This window comes from Macrobrachium nipponense, chromosome 4 (assembly GCF_015104395.2).
Source record: "Macrobrachium nipponense isolate FS-2020 chromosome 4, ASM1510439v2, whole genome shotgun sequence".
NCBI lineage: Eukaryota > Metazoa > Arthropoda > Malacostraca > Decapoda > Palaemonidae > Macrobrachium > Macrobrachium nipponense.
This window is the reverse complement of record NC_061100.1, coordinates 36,868,943-36,888,501: the sequence shown is the minus strand read 5'-3', so window position 1 is coordinate 36,888,501 and position 19,559 is coordinate 36,868,943. Positions and strand designations below refer to the sequence as shown.

At 36.7% G+C, this 19,559-nt stretch overlaps 1 protein-coding gene across 1 annotated transcript in view; it reads left to right on the top strand.

The window, feature by feature from the left end:
- Window positions 1-751: 751 nt before the first annotated feature.
- Window positions 752-19,559, top strand: part of LOC135210861 (uncharacterized) — a 416,274-nt gene continuing 397,466 nt past the window's right edge. The window contains exon 1 of the mRNA XM_064243762.1: window positions 752-908. The gene's annotated coding sequence lies outside the window, so the exon portion shown is untranslated. The remainder of the gene's footprint in view (window positions 909-19,559) is intronic.

Genomic DNA, 19,559 nt, shown 5'->3' with positions numbered 1-19,559 from the left:
TCTCTCTCTCTCTCTCTCTCTCATTTATAAAGGAATTGTTGTTGGGACTCTGTTAGCAACTCGATTCACGTTAACAGTTACTGAATTATTAATACTAATGGTGATTTAATACCTCTGCCTCTGCGGTCATTCACTTCGGTCTCTGGTGACTGACTGACTGACAGTTGTGGGCTTGATCTTGGAGGTGTTCATGAACTTATTTTTAAAATAAATTGAACTTATTTTTAAAATATCCCTGATGGATTTTTTTCGTTTTTAATCGTTATGTATTAAAAAGGAAGAATAGACATTTTGTTTTCGTCGAAATTATATAACCGAAATATGGAATTTGGAGTTTTTGTCAATCAATGTGGATTTAAAGGCAAAGGGTTTATTTTTATTATACTTTCCCTATGGATGGTTAGGAAATGTGGACTTAGTGTGTACAAAACATGTACACACATAAACGCAATATAAGTGGGCACACGTATAAGTGATTGGCTGAAACATTCTCTCTCTCTCTCTCTCTCTCTCTCTCTCTCTCTCTCTCTCTCTCTCTCTCTCTCTCTCTCTCTCTCCCAGATGCAGCTGCGAAAGCCTACAAGATGCGTGATCTATATCCACACGATGATTAGATGTTTCACAAAACTCTGGGGTGCCATTTCGCAAAGTGACGACGCCACGGCACTTCTTTCTGGGCAGTGCCTGCGATGGCCCGGCAGCCCTGCTTATGAAAATGGGCACGGATGACCGTATGAGCAGGATATACGTCGTCAGTTAGGGTAGCGAGGTCACAGTCTCCGGGTGTCTATGCTTAGTGTTCGCGTGTCATGGACAGATACAACTGAAATTAGTATTTTAAAATAATCGTCGTGTTTGATCGCATCGTCCAGTTTGCGTTTTCCTTCGGTTGTCGAAAATTACAACGAGTCTGTATCGTTAAGTGTTTTGATGTTGTTCGTTTGTGTGTGCCACTGTGATTGCGATGGCGTTTAATGTGGGAATCGCTCTTGATAGCAGATTTCATTGATAATATCATTCATTTTTGATAACTGTATGAATCAGTAAGACTGCATCGTCATGTGTTACATTTTTAATGTGTCATTTTCAAGAACGTCTGTGATTGCAGCTACAAGTTCGGATAGTTGTGCTTGACTGATAAGCAGCTTTATCTTTTTCTTAGCTAGAAGAGCCTAAGAAAAAGAAGAATATATCGACATGTGTTACTGGGTATTTTCTATTTGTAGTGCTTGACTGGTGTGTGTTTCAGTCTGAGAAGAGAACTTTCATCAAGAAGCCAGGCCAGGCTCGCGTCACCGAATAGCCAGTTGATAGAGGCTCTGCTGATAGAGCCTCTACTATAGATATCTCTCTCTCACTCGTTCTCTCTCATAGAAGCCCTCTGAACAGGCTAGTCTCTGTTCGCTCTGCTCATGAAGATAAGAAGCTGGCTTTTTTTTATGCGTGTGCTTGTTTGCTGGGAAATGCAACAAGCCAAAGGGTTAAAGGAATCAGACTCTTATGTGGTCAAATTCCTATCATTTATATTCAGTTAGGTTTACCCGCAGATAATGATTGACAGCATATTAATTCTTATGAACGAAAAAGATTGAAAAAAAGAGAGAGATATTATGATATTTTGTTTTACTCAGGGTTGATTTCTGTTGATGTGTAGTGTGATACAGTAAAAGCTTTTGATTTTTTTGTTAGTTTTTTTTAGTGATGACTTAGTGTCAGACTTGAGTTGGCACAAGCGTTCTCATGAACAAATTCAGTTTGGGGATTGTGGTTACATGCTTTCCGCTTAATTTGAGGAATGGAATGGTGAATAAGAAGTATATGATCAGCTTTAAGGTTAAAGTTAACATTGTCAACAGATATAAAACACATCTGGTAAAATTCTTAATTTTTTTTACAAATATATGTATCATTATATAAATTATATATTATTATATAATAATATATATCATAGTATATATATATGTATATAAAAAATATATATAATTATATTATATATATATATAGATATATATATATATATATATATATATATATATAAGATATATATATATACATATACATAATATATATATAAATTTTTGTCACTTATACACTTACATGTTTGTGCAATTAGATAGAGAAACCGATAGATAGATACATACATACATAGATAGATAGGTAGATACAAATAAATAGTTTGTGTTTGGACAAAACTCCCAAGTCATGATTCGTGAGCGTAACGTCGTGGAGAATAATTGAAGGAGAAAGTGATTAAACATTTAACATCTGGTCAACGCCAACAGTGGCCTCTAGTGGCTGTTATTGCTGAGATTCTTTGCAAATCCATGTTTTATATCATTTCTTCCCCCGGCAGAATGCAACGTCATTTACATTATTTTTCGGTGTCCTTTGAAAAATGTAAGAGTGTGGTTATTATAATGTTTGCTTATACTGTAGCTAAATGAGAGTACCGTGCCTTTATGCATTTTGTGTGACTGTGTTGGTATATGGTAAGGTTAGCCTTATAAGTAGTTAGTCTGGGTAAGTTAGGTGTTTCATATGTTTGCCAATGGTGTGCCTTCACGAAGTCATATAGTACGTATCCGTGAGTCTACACTGTACGAGTTTGCAGAATATGTAGCGGTTGTAGTATAATTTCGGTTTCCTATATGTCACATTAGTATTGCTGAGTGCCTTGTATGTGTATCTCAAGCAGCAGTGAGGTACATACAGTATATTCTGCGTTTCGTGCATTGGTTAGTGCGTTGTGTGTTATATAGTATTATTGCTTGTGTGTATTATATCTACATCAATAATGACTTATTATCTGTCTGTCGTGCATTTAACAGAGGCATTCAGACAAGCAGTATTGTTTTGGTAACTATAACTGGTGTATCCTATTTTGAGAAGAATGGGAATAGTTCCCCAGTGTATTGGGTGAATATGAACAGTTGGGCAGTGTCTAACGATGTCATTAATTCATGGTGTAATTAACTTTTGCTTTGAGCTAAATATTAATACTCATTTTATTTTTTTTATCTAATGGAAATATACGTTTTCAACTGCGTTTTGCTGCACGCAAATACCCTTGACACTTGTTATGTAAATCTGAAAACTACTGGTATTTGTTTTAGTTTTACTGGAATTTCAACTCGTTTTATGTAAATTCCTGATAAATCCAAGAAAAAGAGCGTGAATAAAAAGTGGGAGTGATGTTAGATTTTGCTGTATCTTAAAATTCTGTCACGATGCAGTGCTTCTGAAATTGTGTGAGCATATTTCCACTTCGTTATAGCGTGGTTTGTAATCGCCGAAGTTTTTTTTTTTTTTTTTTTTTTTTTTTTTTTTTTTTTTTTTTTTTTGTTTTTTTTTTTTTTTTTTTTTTTTTTTTTTTTTTTTGACCAAGCCTCAAAGCCAGGCGGGGGAAAGGGGACAAGTTTCGTGGAAATTCGTATCCGAGCTTACTAGGAAATAGAAAAGCTAAGAGGCGGTCGGGTGAATGTGTCTAGGAGATTTCAGATATTTTCCCAATGTGTTTTCATATATTTCCTCTAATGCTTCGTAAGAAATACTTGCTTCAAGTAGTTTATGCATATTTTTCCCCTTAGACTCGTTTTTATTCGTCTAATTAAATATGATTGCTTTAAATCATTCAGTTCGGTATGGTGTATTTGTAACACTCTACTTAATGTTAACAAAATAAAATCATTCTTCCTCCTCAGAGGAGCTTTAACGAAAGGTCGATTATTACCAAGTAAAAATAAGACTTTTTCCATCATTCTTATTTGTTCACTTTTTATTTATTTTCCTCATTTATTTATTTATCTGATATTTAAGGGAGAGGGTCATACGCGCTTGTTCCGGTTCATTGAGAATTTAAAAAGAAATAAGGATCGAAGGTTGATGCTGATTTTGACCTTCGTAAGGAAAACCTCAAAACCCGAAGTCACTCATTTCTCGTTGGCTACCTCCATTACTTGGCAGAATCCCTCATGAATGCTCTCTCTCGAGCAGTTGTTTTTAAAGTTTCAGCAAATCACAAAATCCAAAGGCAGGCATACAACGAAGAAACTCCATGTTCCGCTAAGATTAGTTTTTTCTTGTATTTTCTTTGTCTGAAGATATGCAGAGAAGTTATTACAGTTGTCGTTCTTGTTTGCCTCATCGTTATTTAATTTGAATGAATTTAGAAGCTTGGTTGTAATGAGAGGACTCACCAACATCGTCACATACATCACGTATTCTTCGCCCATTCACCGTAAGCCATAGCAGAGGGAAAGTGTTAATTCCTTAATTCTATATTTCTGGGTGTGTAATCTCAGGATTAGCTCTAACGATGATACCAGGTTGGAGTTAAAGGTTAGGATGGAAATTTAGTGCTGCTTATGACACTGTGACATATCAGGCATAGAATTAAAAAAACAATGTCGTGCAAGGTTTTCTTACATTTATAGCCTTGTGTGTATGTCTGTGTATATATATATTATATATATATATATATATGTGTGTGTGTGTGTGTGTGTGTATATATATATATATATATATATATATATATATATAGATACTATATATAATATATATATATATATATATATAGTGCATCTATACACATTCACACACGATTACCACAACCACGAAAGGCACTTTCAGGCAAATTCTTTTGTGCCTCTAGAACATAGAGTGAATTATGTATTCGGCTGTCAGTCAACTGTGGTGGTTTGAACAAAGCTCGGAACCTCAGCCCAAAAACAATTATAATGGCTGAGAACTGAGAAAACCACATCACGTAATAAGAGAAAGGGGGTATTTTTGAAAATTGTGGTTTTAGAAAAGTCAGGAGATCAACAGATCAGATGTTTCAACTGAGATATATTAAGCAAAAGTATGTAGAAGTTAAGAATTCCCTTCTGGTGGCATTTGATGACAAGAAGCTTTTGGCAGCGTTGTCAGACCAAATTTTTGTAAGGCCTTGCTTCATTATGGTATTCCCTTAACCCTTTAAAGTTGATGTAAGTTAGTTATCTAAGAACGATGTTGACGCAAAGTTAATGTTAATGGAGTGTTGTCAAGTGAATTTGAAGTAAATAAGGTAATGTTATGTCACCGTAGGTGTTTGTCGTTCTCATGGATTTTATAAAAAGAATGGTTAAAAATGAAAGAGAACGATAGAAACTTGATAGATTTGATTATGCAACATTACGGTGGTGAGACCTTTTGTAATGAGTAAAACACTACAAGATTTTCAAAGCTTGCTCTATAGTGGGACTCTGATAAATCTGAAAAAATACGGAAGTAATGAGTTCTGAGTACACAAAAAGATATAAAAAACTCCAAGTGGAGAACTGATTAATGCCGTTGAATCTTTCAAATACTCAAATATTTAGGAACAGTGGTATTAGATACAGGTTCATAGAAGTAATTTGGTGAAAAATCAAGTCATATCAAGTAGTGGGACTGAATAAGATCTCGAAATTAAATAGACTGAAACAGCAAACGGAAGCAAGGTGAGGCATAAGTGTATAGTACGATCTGGATTGTTTTTAGGATGTGAATCTTGGTATGACAAAGATATTGTGCATAAAAGATTTCGTCGCGTTGATTTCGATTCTGAGTACTTAACGTGAATTCGTCAGGAATATGTACAGTATAGCTTGAACTGACCTACAATCTTGATTGCTGAGAGGATTAGTTCTCTATCACCCTGGTTTCACTTCCAAACAGAAGGATGTTAGATGAAGAGATTTTATGAATAAAAACAAAAGAAGGTCATTGCTCTTTAGACTTGAAGAGGAATATTAGGAATCATATGGCAGGATGGAGTGATAAATGATGCCATAATGGAAATGACGGAGGTTCCATGTATAGAAGAAATAATAATAAAAGAGGGAAGAAGTGGCGTGCCTTGGGAAAATCACTCGTGATCATGTCAGCTGGGTCCTGTGGCCGTGAGAAGACTTGGGAGGATAACTGAGACGGGTGGTTAGCGGTGAGTGGAGATTTGGGGAAGTTAATGGACAGGAAAAGTCGTGATGACCGGAATTTTTACCGATTCCCTTTCCGTCCTGCGGCACTGGAGGCGACGATGATTTTATGATAGATGTTTTATTTACTTGTCCCTCCCATGACGAATCTGCCCCCAAAAGGGGGCATTCTCACGGCTACATTTGGGACGCCATTAGCAGAAGTGTTGGCCGAATGGATGGATCTCTTATTATTAGGATATGTGCCATCACCGATGCGTTCAAATATCCCCATGCGGGTACTGTGTGTGTGTGTGTGTGTGTGTGTGTGTACGGCGTACAGGATATAGTAGGGCTTCCATTGCCCCTTCCTTTGTTTTTCATCATGGTACTCTCTTTCTGCAATCATTCTATAACTACTGCCGTTTGTCTTCCTTAAGTCTCGCCCGTTCCATTTGTTATTCATCGTACCCTGTCCTTAAGATGGGGCTGTTGTCATTAATTCCATATTCTGTCCTTTTTGGTGGGATTCTTATTAATACACTTTGCTGACTGTCATGGTTAGATTGCTGATAATTCCATATGACACGTTTCATGTTTTTCATACTTCCATATGCTGTCTACATTGGTAGGTTTGTGTCTGCCTATAGTTCCTCGCTGGACGAGTCGGTAACGTGCTCAACTACCGATCTCAGGGTCCGGGTTCGATTCCCCGCTCCGCCAACGTGGAATCAGAGGAATATATTTCTGGTGATACAAGTTAATTCCTCGATGTGGTTCGGATCCCACAATAAGCTGTAGGTCCCGTCGCCAAGTAACTATGGTTCCTAGCCACGTGAACATATCTATTCCATCCGACCAGCTCTAGGAGAGCTGTTCATCAGCTCAGTGGTCTGATAAAACTAAGATATACTTAACTTGTATCTGCCTTCCATGAAGGCGAGCTTGTAATTAATCCCGGGTGCTGTATCCATTGCTTGTTTGCCATTAGTAGTTGCGTACTCTACCCAGTATGTAGGATGGACTGGAAGTCACGAACTATCCGTTATCTTGATGTCAGGATGTTCTGTTAGTTATCGCTAATGGCCATCGTTTTCATGTGGCTGTTTAATTGAGGCTGTCCAATTTGGGCATATGTTATAAATGTCGTATTTTATGCGTGGCCTTGTATTTATCATGGTTTCATTGCCAAATTTTGATTACGGTCATCTTAAGCTAAATGTTCTGTCTTTGAAATTGTTATCAATTCACCAGTATATCCACTAGAATGATGCTGTTATCAATTTCTCGGTTTTTCTTTATTACAGTTTTAACTATTTTTCTACACTTTGAGTTACACGCAGCCATGAGTAAAATCAAATAACATTTTTTTTTACTTAGAAAAACGAAAGTTACTATTTCTGTTCTTCAGAAACATAAAGAAAACTAGTGTGAATTTTACCAAAGTTGATGTAATTGCCGATCCCTTTTTTATGTGCTTGATTTAGTTTGTAATTTTAGTTTTAGTTTTGTGTACAAGAAAATTATTGATGTGGCTGTTTGTCTGTCCGTCCGCACTTTTTCTGTCCGCGCTCAGATCTTGAAAACTACAGAGGCTAGAAGGCTACAAATCGGTATGTTGATCATCCACCCTCCAATCGGCAGGTGCCAGAGGAGTTCTTCGTCTGGAGAGTATTTTTCTGCTCTTGTTACTGGTTTTATTTGTTTTTCTTCATCACTATTGTTTCTCCTAACAAAGAAGGAAGGCCGTTTTTTGTCTTGAGATCATTTTATGTTCTTTTTTTATCAGGAGGACGGTTCTCTTAAATAGATTACCAAAGAGTTGTTAATGAAATTAGGGCACAGTCCAAGTAAGATACTACAGAAGTTGTTCGATTCATGTAAGGGAAACGTGGCGGCTAGTTTGCTGTAGAATATGTATAGTTAACTATACATTTGAAATATTACAAGATGTGCTATAAGAGAATCAGATGTAATAATGATACGATAAACATAGTAACTTTTAATTGTTTAATTTTTTTATACGCGCAGATGAACTTAATCTTCTCATTTACATGATCATCGTAAAATAAGGCTGTTCTTCTTACGAGTTCACTTATATTTGAATGACTTGAGGCTAGCAGCACATAAGTAAATAAAGGAAAATTTTGTTCATCATAGACTGTGCAAATGCCAAACTAATGTATGAGTCATTCTTGAAGCTTAAAATGCAGATAAAGGCAAAAGCACGCCAAATTACCTTAAGGAATTCACTTACCTCGCTGATGTTTCCAGTAAAGAATAACTTGTGTGTTTTCGATTTATGGAGACATTAAATCCTATCAACATGGATGTATTTCATTGTCATCTGCTATATTCAGTACTATACTGAATGACAGATGCACGGATGACACTTATCACTTAGCTCTGTGTCGCAGAAGAATGAAAAAGACATATTGTACCTCGTAAAATGTCAAAGCTTTGTCAGTTGCTAGGGTTCGCGTACATTCGAAGCTGTCCTTGAACGATCATTTGAAAAATGACCCGTATACTCGCATGATCCAATCGTGGAACCTCTGTTAACCAAGTAGTCGCTCGCTAGGTGATCAGAAGCCAGACCTTTGATTTTTTTATGTTTCTTTGGAAATATTTAATTTTGTTGTATCTAAGTTTGTGCTGATAACTCTTAATTTTTTATTATGGCAGTTTATGTAAGTAAATTGACAAGGGAATTATGGGAACAGCGGTAATTTGTATTTGATAAAAAAATTTTAAAAGATTGTTTTCGTGGTTTAATCTTTGTGTTGCGTAATATTTCATTCATGTTGACTGTGTACGCTCATATTGTAGCCCTCAGTGTGTTGAAATGTAGAGTATGAGGAGAAATGCTGGAAACTATGAAACCATGAAATATATTTCTACAATACTCCTTATTTTCATCCTTCAGATATAAAGTAGTACTGATGTCAAGGAGTCCTTGCTTCAGTATTTCTACAGCCTTCCCTTCAACCACTCTCAGTGTTGCGTTTTTTTTTTTTTTTTTTTTTTTTCCCCTCTCACACCAATACCGATAAATTTGTGTGGGTATATGTCCTGTGTTTTGTCACGGGGGAAATAGACTGCTAAATAACTAAGAAATGAAGGAAATCTGCCGTGCCCCGATAGTTAGTAACTTTAGCAAGGTTGTATGAGTGGGACGCCTCTGCTTTGTCCTTGTGGCTGGCATCTGTGAAAAAGCACTCGAGCCTTTTTGTTCCTGTTTGCTTTAGATTTGATCGTGCAAGCACAGCTCGGGACGTAACCTTTCAGTGTCGCTTCTATACTGTACAGTGAGATCAAACTAACATCTAACACGTTTCCTAACGGCAATTTGTATGACTTCTGTTGATAGCACTTTTTACTTGTTAGATAATTTTTTTTTTTCACTTTATTTCAATTTTATAATTTGTATGACTCCTCTTGATAGCTGATTTTACTTGTTAAATATTTTTTTCACTCTATGTAATTTTTTACATTTTTCAAAAAATATTGATATGCGGTAGTCGAAATTGTCTTGTATCTTTAATAATATAGGGTGGAGGACCATTGAAATAGTAGAATAACAGAAATATCAAGGCAAACTTTAAATTTAAATGGAAGAAACGGAAGGTAGAATTATACGTCGAGGTGAAACAGCCTTGTTTTGAACGTGTTTCGTCTGATAACCTTATGCTTTAGCTTTTTATCTGGATGTTTGAGGTCTGTGAACTGATAATACTAAATCATTGTAACTGAAAAGCGCTTTAAAAGAATTACAATGGAGACAGACCCAAGGAAACTCTACGGTGGAAAAATAAAAAGGCTGTTCTGTAATGTGTAAATGGATACCCTTCATTATGCCATAAACATTTTTGAAACATGATAATGCCTCAGATAATTCAGATAAGAATAACAGTGTAAATGTCAACTTACCTGACAAAAATTTAGTAGAATATGATACATTCAAGGAAACATTGGTCTAGAGAGAAATGTGTTGGTGCATGATGATATTTTATTTTTTTCCCTTTACTACATTTTCTGTAGTCAACATGATTACCTTCATAGCCATATGCATAAAATATACAGTAGATCTGAAAACTGTCATTTCTTTCAAGAGATAGGGTAAAGATGGTTAAAGATAGCCAAAGTCCTTCTTTGAATTGTCTGATGGAACGCGAAGTGTGGCCTTGTCGCCAGGATAATTTTACTTTGTTATGAAACGTGGCTCGAGTTATTTGCAGATTTTGTGGTATTAGGAGCACTGTTGTGGTTGAAATTTTTCTTGTTCTCCGCCCTGTTTCTTTTTGTCTCTCTCGTATGTGGATGGATTTTTATTCGCCTGCTCTCTCTCTCTCTCTCTCTCTCTCTCATACTCAAGTAGTACCGCATAGTCTCGTTGAAAACTACACTTAGGTAATCAGAGGGAGGTGTGTGTGCTTTGCCTCTCTTTCTCTTAACTCGAGCCTGTATTATACATTGTTCTCTAGATGATTGGAGGCAAGGCAACTGCATGGATCGGTAGCCACGTGCACGTAAGGCTGGCTCTCGCCTTGCGGTAGACAGGCATCGCGCCCTTAATGCTCCTTTATGACGAAATTTGAGAGCACTTGTCTGGGTTGCCTGTGGGTGTGACGGCAACGATTGCGACTCTGTTTTGATGTTCGGCGATGGATGTGATGTGAGAAGGTTTGCGAACTATTATTATTATTATTATTATTATTATTATTATTGTTGTTGTTGCAGCTGTTGTTGTAAACGCAAATTTTCTAAAAATTATTCAGGAGCGTGTAGCTTGCGCTGCTTCAGATGTACTCTAAGTTTGAATTATGTTCAATAACTTTTTTATCAGATAATTAACATGAAAGCAACAGAAATAGTAAGTTGCTGAATCTCTAATTAACATCGCCTGCCTATATATATTCAAATTACTGTGTGAAAAACCATTTAATTGAGAGAGAGAGAGAGAGAGAGAGAGAGAGAGAGAGAGAGAGAGAGAGAGAGAGAGAGAGAGATTCAATAATCCTGTTAAGTCCACTTGTCAAAATAAAGAAAATATCTGTTGTACTTCTCTTGTGAAAACGTTTCAAATCTTTCGAGCCAGAAGTGCTCTCCCGACTTAAAAAATGGCGTTGAAGAATAATACAGTGAAAGCTGTTAATCTGAGCGGCCGAGTCTGGCTATAAATCCATTGCAAGGCAGTAACAGTTGAATTATTTTCAGTTACATATTTCCACAAGAATATGTAGCACTCCGAGATCCGTGTCTTTGGTTAAGTTTGATACGGTGTCCTTTTACACCACTGAAATCGGCGAGAATGTTATTTCTTTTCCCGGCATCCCATAGGAGTGAAATGCGTGAGTTCCTTTGGTTTTAGAAGAGGCTCATCTGCCATTTACTTGGCAATGCTTTCCACCACTGGGTTCACAGCTCTTTACTAAAGCTGGTTCACGTACGGTAGATTCTTAGGTGAGCCCTATGCCTGTGAGACGTTTGTTTGGCGGACGCTGATTGGCTGGGAGCTGCTTACCTCCCGGTACCAGCCAATCAGCGGCCTCCAAACAAACGTCTCGCAAGCATTTGGCTCATCCAAGAATCTACCAAAGTGAACCAGCTATAGTCGCTCGTAGAATGCCAGGCTTTAGAGTCCAGGTAGTGGGGCGTATTATATTACCGTGGCAGCAGTCGTTTTTAATTGTCGCGCCTGACTATCATTCACGCTTCAGGAGTGAGTGACTGTGGCAGTAACCGTTGCATTTTTTATTGAGCGGACGTAGTTTGATGTTGAAAATTTTTTTTATGTTAATGTATGTGTGCGTGTGCGTGTGCGTGTTTTGACGTGGTGATTTTCATGATAACCTCTCCTTTGTTATTTTTATTTATTTTTTTAATATAACTCATCTTGCAGTGTAGCCTGACTTTTTTTTTTTTAAATAAAAATGTTATGTTTGGTTGATTCTTATTTATAAAATATTCATAATTTTTCCCAAATCTTCCAAAAATGCCGAGAGGGATTATGAAGAATGTATTTCCAACATCAGTTAAAATGGTGCATGAAAAACTTGTAAGCAGTTTTGAAAGCAGTATCGCGAACTTCAAAAAAAGATGTTGTGACATTGTTTTGCTGTGTGCATAATTAACTTTAGTAGAGAGGGGGAGAGAGAGAGAGAGAGAAGAGAGATTCCGGATTACTTTTGAATGTGTCGCCTTTCTTAGCCCTCCGTCAATCTAAGATTGCATAGGGTAAAAAAAGGGAAAGCGGCTGAACCTTACAGAGAAGTCTCAAGTTGCTTCTCTGCTTACCGCCGTTAAAGTTGTCACTACGAAAACACGTGCAGTTGTATCTTAGCGTGCATGCAATGCTGTTTGACTTATGTCCCTTGCATTCTTCGTAACATTACTCCTCTCTCTCTCTCTCTCTCTCTCTCTCTCTCTCTCTCTCTCTCTCTCTCTCTCTCTCTCTCTGTTTCAGCCTGTAAAGGACGAGACACAACAAAAAATTTTAACTTTTTATCTATACTTCTTTTGATTTTAATCTCTCTCTCTCTCTCTCTCTCTCTCTCTCTCTCTCTCTCTCTCTCTCTCTGCCTGTAAAGGACGAGACAACAAAATGTTTAGCTTTTTGTCGACACCTTTTTTGATTCTGCTCTCTCTCTCTCTCTCTCTCTCTCTCTCTCTCTCTTCTCTCTCTCTCTCTCTCTGTTTCAGCCTTTAGAGGACGAGACACAACAAAAATGTTTAGCTTTTTGTCGACACTTCTTTTGATTCTACTCTCTCTCTCTCTCTCTCTCTCTCTCTCTCTCTCTCTCTCTCTCTCTCTCTCTCTCTCTCTGTTTCAGCCTGTAAAAGACGAGACACACCAAAAATTTTTAACTTTTTATTTTAATCTCTCTCTCTCTCTCTCTCTCTCTCTCTCTCTCTCTCTCTCTCTCTCTCTCTCTCTCTCTTCTTATGCTTCCCAATTTATGTACTGGTTAGCATGAAACTGTGTTAATTGCTCCAATGGCGAGACGGATACTGTTTTTAATTTCTTGTGATGCAGACTTATTTTAGTAAGCTTATAATAACTCCTGTTAGTCAGCCATAGAAAGAGTCGTAAAGAGTTGAAAATAAACATAAGGAAATCTTTCACGTTTACGAATGGAGCGCAGTTGTCCTTTATTAATTTTGTAAAATTAATAGACGACAATTGTGCTCCAGTCGTAAACATGAAAGATCTCCATATGTATAATTTTATAAGTATGATATAGGGTCTTCAATATTTCTGTTATATGAACAACAGCTATAATAACTGCAGCCTCAAGTAAATGGCAGTACAACAATAGTTATGATGCCGACGACAGTATAATATCTATAAAAATCCGTTGTTACTCCGTTAGACGATGTCAATTGAAGTCCGAGTGGTTTGGGTTGGTTGGTGATGATGGTGACCTCTTCAGAACATCAAACCACATTAGATAAAGACGCTTATTATGAAAAGTAAAGACTTTTAGCACTAGCAGTAAGAGGACAGCAACAACAACAACAGTAATAATGATGATAATGATAACTGCAAAATAAAAATTATGACGGTTGTAATGACAGTAGTTTTACCAGAGCCCCATTTTGTGACTATTGTGGCACAAAAGGAAAGTTGAGCCGTGGTATTTTAGGATGCAATGGGGCTGTCAAATATTTAATACAGATCCCAGAAAGATTTTATCATGAACGCAATTTTCTCGTCTGTTTGCGAATGCAATTATTATAAAATAAAGAGACAGACAGAAAGATTTCATCTTGAGTTATTTTGTCAAAGCGCTATTAATGTAGTTGAGCATTGGGCGTTTTCTTTTTTGGAAATCCAGAAGTCTTTATTATAACTCTCGAGAGTTATTTAATAATTAAAAAGCTTTTGATAAATAGATAGCAGTGAAAGACTATAACTCCTTATATAGATTGTATTGTCGGTCATTCCTTACATTTCAAAACAAAATCAGGAAAAGAGTTTTTAAACTCAATGGAAATTTCTACTGTATGTAAATTTTGTGAATTATTCCTAATAATTCAGTTTCTTGTGGTGTCATATTCCATATGTAGAAATGGAATGCTGCAGATGCATGTGGTTAATGACCCTTTTTGATTTTTTTGCTCTGGGGCTCATTATGTTGTTTATATATTTTTTTTATTTCCTTGGCTTGATGTCGTTCTCTTAGCTACCACTACCACTTTCGTTCAGTTAATATTAATAGACGCCACAGCATTGCCTAAATAAATTCATTTCATATATGATTTCAGTCAGCAAGTTGAATATAAAAGCTGGAAATTCTGAAAAACATTATTTAAATTCGTCGCTTTTATCAGTTCGCGCTGTCTCAGTGTTTTTGTGCATGATGGAAGAGGAGCTGGAGCGGGGAGGAGGTTGAGGGAGTTGTTACGGGTGTGGTGGGCCAGGGGGGTTGTTTGGAATGGGAGGAGAACTAGGTGGGGTATGATGATGTCTATTAATGCTGTCCTCATCGTTCTATATGTGGAATATTCCTAGGTGTCAGGTTATACAACTACGCTTGAATTTGGTTGATTGTTATATTTATGTGTTCTGTAATCAAATAATGGAGTTTTTAATGTATCTCTCTAGGATGAAAGCAGCACGTCTCACAAGGAACACACCAACCTCGTGAAGATCCAATTCTCTTGTGTGTACCGTCAAATCTTGTAAAAAAAAAAAATCAGTTGTTGGGTTTTTTTTTCCATTTTTGTAAATTCGACTTTTGGCGAAATCTCTTATGGATTATATTTAATCTTCTCTCATATTGGAATCATGATACTAAGCTAGAAATATTGCATTGTGTGTGTGTGTGTGTGTGTGTGTGTGTGTGTGTGTGTGTGTGTGTAGAGGGAAGTAGATTATTTGGGGTCATAGTTATAGTTTATACATTTTATTTATTCGTGTGTTTTTGTGTGTATGTATGTAGGGGAAAGTGGATTATTTGGGGTCATAGTTATAGTTTGTATATTTCATTTATTCTCTGAAATTTTGATGAAACAGCGTATTAAAATCCATATAGGATTTCGGTATAATTTACTATAAACGCAGCAAAAAAAAATCCCAGTTTTAAAAAGCTAAACTTCTGATGCATTAAAGCTGATTAGTCAGGGAGTTTGCCAGAGCTTTTAAAATATGTTAAATGCATTCTCGAAACAAAGTTGTTGCGTCATCGTTGACAGCTGTTTTATACTCACAATCCAGAGAGCACTTCCTTCTTTAGTTGATTTCCGATAATTTCAACTATTTTGTTCGTCTGTTAATTAAGTTGAGTGTTCGTTTCGATAAAAGCCTAACCGAAAGATAATGATCTAGTGTGCTACTTTATATCTACGGAAAACTTCAAAACTAACTGTGTTGTGAATAGGAAATTTACCCAGGACAGATGTAGTCCAGTCTCCAGCCATAAATGGTTTCGCTGAATTATGCTTCTTCGGGGAAACGGCAGCGAGAGTAGAAGGCGCAGGAGCCGACGGCCTCTACAAAGTCCTGTGACTGATGCCAGGTTTATGGTAATATGAACTGCTACCTGGTCTCAAGGATTTTATAGGGGGTCTGTCTGCGGGTGTGTGTGTATCTGTGCGCACGTGTGTTAATATACAATACACACAGAGTACACACAATATATCTGTTGTACAGTGCATTGTATACGTGCCTGTATATATGGTGTTCCTTGCTGTCCGTAAAAATTGTGTTTGTATATACTTCAGTCATCTATTATTCATCAACAGCTTAGCTTTTTAATATTGGGAAATTTTTGCTGCGATTATGACAAATCATATTAAAAATCCTATGTGGATTATAACACCCTCAGTTTTTTTAATCATTGTTTATAGTCTTTATAGTATACCAAGAAATTTTATCACGAAACATATTCGTAATAATCGGGAAATAACTAAATTAATTAAAACACCCATGACAGTGATAATAGACTTTCTGTTCTTTAAAATTACAGTATAAAGTGAATATCCCTATAGTGGTTCTTTTTTTGTTTAAAATTTTTTAAAAGCTCCTGTGAATTTTCCCTTAAATGGAGAGAGAGAGAGAGAGAGAGAGAGAGAGAGAGAGAGAGAGAGAGAGAGAGCGAGCCATTACCCCTAAGCCTGCCAAATAGGCCCCTTGTTGTTTGGCATCTTGAGGACTGAGGGGAGGCGGACGGGTAGAGGATTGAAGATGGCGGAGATTGGGGAAGGGGGATAGGGGGGGGCGTGGATGGAGTATATGAGGATGAAGACCAGGAGGAAAAGGTGAGGGAGAATGATGAGAGAGGAGAAATCATGAGGCCGCGCCTCTTGTACCTCCGAACAAGGCCTCCTTTTTCATGTCGGGAGGAATTCCGGGCGAGGGCGGTCGAGGGCTGAAATCATCGGTAGCTTCAAAGGAGGATGTTGTTGTTCCCTTCCATGCTAAACTGGCGTCGCAACATCAAAGATCAAAGCCGCTAGCGAGGGGTGCGTGATCATGCGAAGAACAGCATTGCAAGTCTTCTCAAAAATGAAAAGGGGAAAAGGAAAGGGAAGCAAGATATGCTATTCATTCCTCAAACTAGCGTCAAAACATCGAGGTCACAGACGCTTAAAACAAATAATAACAAAAGAATACAAGCATGATTTATATTGAGAATATAACAGCCACGTTTTCTCACACGAAAGAAAATTGCAAGCATCTATTAAATGCAAGCTTACTCATGTGTTAATTTGCATTTAACCAAATGTAAATTGGAAATTCACTGCGAGGGTATTTCATGTAAAGATTTCAGAGTCAAGAGTGCTTCAGCCATGGACCCATAGTGCAGACAAGTACAGCCTTTCATTTTCAGTTCAGGGGGCTGCAGGAATTGATTCACTTCGTGTGAGGAAGGTATGAATAAGTGATGAGTGAATTCGCCCTGACTGATGAGGCGTGTGTGGGTTCGTCACATTGTAAATGTAGCTGAAATGAATAACGCTTTGCAGGAATTTGGGCTTTTGAAAGTACGAGGCCATGTTAGGTTATCGTGACAATGTTAAATCTGGATTCATTTATTTATTTAGAAACGTTGTCCTGAATAATAAAAGGAACAAGGTTACCTTTTGTAAACATTTAGTGACGCGTACAATGCTTGTTTCTTTTTACGTGCTTAAAAAACATAAAACATATTAGGCTATTGTTTACATTAGGGTTTTTAGTACCACTTGTTCATTACTTCACTCGCACGTGTTGTGACGAAAACCAGTACGCGTCTGTTATTCCTCTGCTCTCTAAAGGAGTGAGTACCCATATACGTTAGTGTGTTGCAGAGGAATGGAAACAGTAATGAGGTCGTCTTGAGTGTGTACAGAAAGTACATGTAATGAATAATCTTATGTTGGATTTATTGAATGCGTAATGAAGTGGGATGCTGAAGAACGAATAAGCATTATTCTGGAAGTCAATGAAGGTGTAATGAGGTATATTCTCGTAGAAACCGGAAGGTGAAACAGAAATTTCGGGATACCATTATTCTTATTGGTCCATTAAGATTTTTCATTCATAATCGAATCGCTTTAATGCATATTTTAATCTCAGTGGACTCCGTTTTTGCATGGTTTGAAAATTCCAGTTTGAAAGGAAACGCTTTGGTTGTAATCGGCAAATGGTTTAATCCTGGATACCAATAGTTGGGTTGGAGAGACTTAGAAATATTAGAATTATGAACCCATCAATTGACTCCTACTGAGAGTTTTAAATTTTTGAGGGAATAAAAGCTTTACGATAAAAGTTAATGAACAAAAAAATGGTTTCAAGGGAGAAATCAATTAGACAGATAGGTAATTAAACATGGTTTGTGGTGATCTTTGCCTCTAATCTGACAATGAAACCTGTTGGTATTTAAGATAAATAGACATTGAATTTTTTTAGTCCTTTGAGAACCGAAAAGGCATTACAAGTCTGGCTGACTATGCCCTCATAAGCAACGACAAACTCGTCTCATAACCAGATAGATATTGAAGGATCCTGGTAAAGAGATAATAAAAGTCATATATTGAAAGTGTATGTCATGCCTGATTCGGATTGCACGACCAAGTTGTGGAGTATCGGAGTGTAGCATAGTGGTATATTCGGGAAACATAGAAGTAAAATGTAATCATACTGTAATCTGGCATATACGTGAACCAAAGTAATTAAACAACAAATTTCATTTAGAAATGAATAAGGATGTGTTCATTTAGCTAACTTCATACGTTAAAGGTCAAAATTTCCACTTTAGCAAGAACAGTGTAAAGCAATAAATCAACTTTGCAGTTAATTACTCTTCAAAATGAATTAACTAAAGGAATAACATTACTTCAATGACATGGTTGATGGAGATTTAGGTACACTTTGCGATTATCGCATTGCTGTGTTTTGATTGATGTATCGTAGTCCATCATTTGATTTCCTATGGAAAATCTTCATAAAGTCTTCATAAAAATGGATGCAACTAGTTAGGACAACAAATACTAAAATAGATTATACGATAGATAACGATCTAATTCTATTCATAGCTCTCTACCAGTTGACACAGTACAAACCAGGTACTCTCAACTTCTGCAATAAACTACGTTAGCAGAGACGTTCTTAAGTGGTCTCAGGATTAACAAGTGGGTCTAGCCCACTCATTCCTCATCATTATGTACCCACTCGTCTAAATCAGACCCTATTTTGCATCACTTCGCCGAACAGCCAGTTCTATTCTGTGGTCCAAGTTACGGTAATCATATAATATTTCGTTTAGCTTTTTTTTAAGATTTATTATAAATATGTTTGTTCCACCTCGACGCAGAGGAAACTTTTAAAACGCATAAACCCGCATATTTAATCCCATATTGTAATCCTGGTTTTTGCGGAAAAAAATAGTTGTTTATTCTTGGGATTACAGGGATTGTTTCTGCCAACATACGTGGATGGGGCTTTACTATGGATTATCCAAGTTTATGTCTATTTTTTATTAGTACTACGTACCTAATGCTTTTACTTTTTTTTTTTTTGTGATGCCATGTGTTTCTGTTTACGCATGAACTTTTGCGTCAGGTGGACTTGCTCCTTAACAAAATGATGTATTTAATAGTAATAAAGCATTTCTTATGCGAATAGTTTTTATAATAGTAATAAAGCATTTCTTATGCGAATAGTTTTTATAATAGTTTTTATAATAGTTTTTTTATTTGTAAAAGAAATGTTAGAGAGAAGGGACCGTTTTGAAGAAAAGCGAAAATAAATGGAATAGCAATCGTATGGTGGCATGGTTTGTTTCAATTTGCTATTGTGACCACGTAGTATTCTGTGTATCAAGTTTAATGCTTTAGAGTTTTGGAAGGGGGTTTGGGAAGCAGTTTGTTGATCTTAAATGTCGTCATTCTTACGTAATAGGTTTGTTGCTGGTCTTTCTTTCTGTTTCACTTCTCTTATTTCATATAAGATATCAAACGATATATTATATGATGTAACATTCTTGCGACTACAAGGGATGTACCAATAGATAATTGGCCTTGATAGCAGTGAGAAAAGGCCAAATATCTTGAAATAGAAAGTGACAATAAATCGACCACAAAATTAAAACGTAACGGCTGTTTTTGTGGTTTACCTTTATATAAGATTCGTTT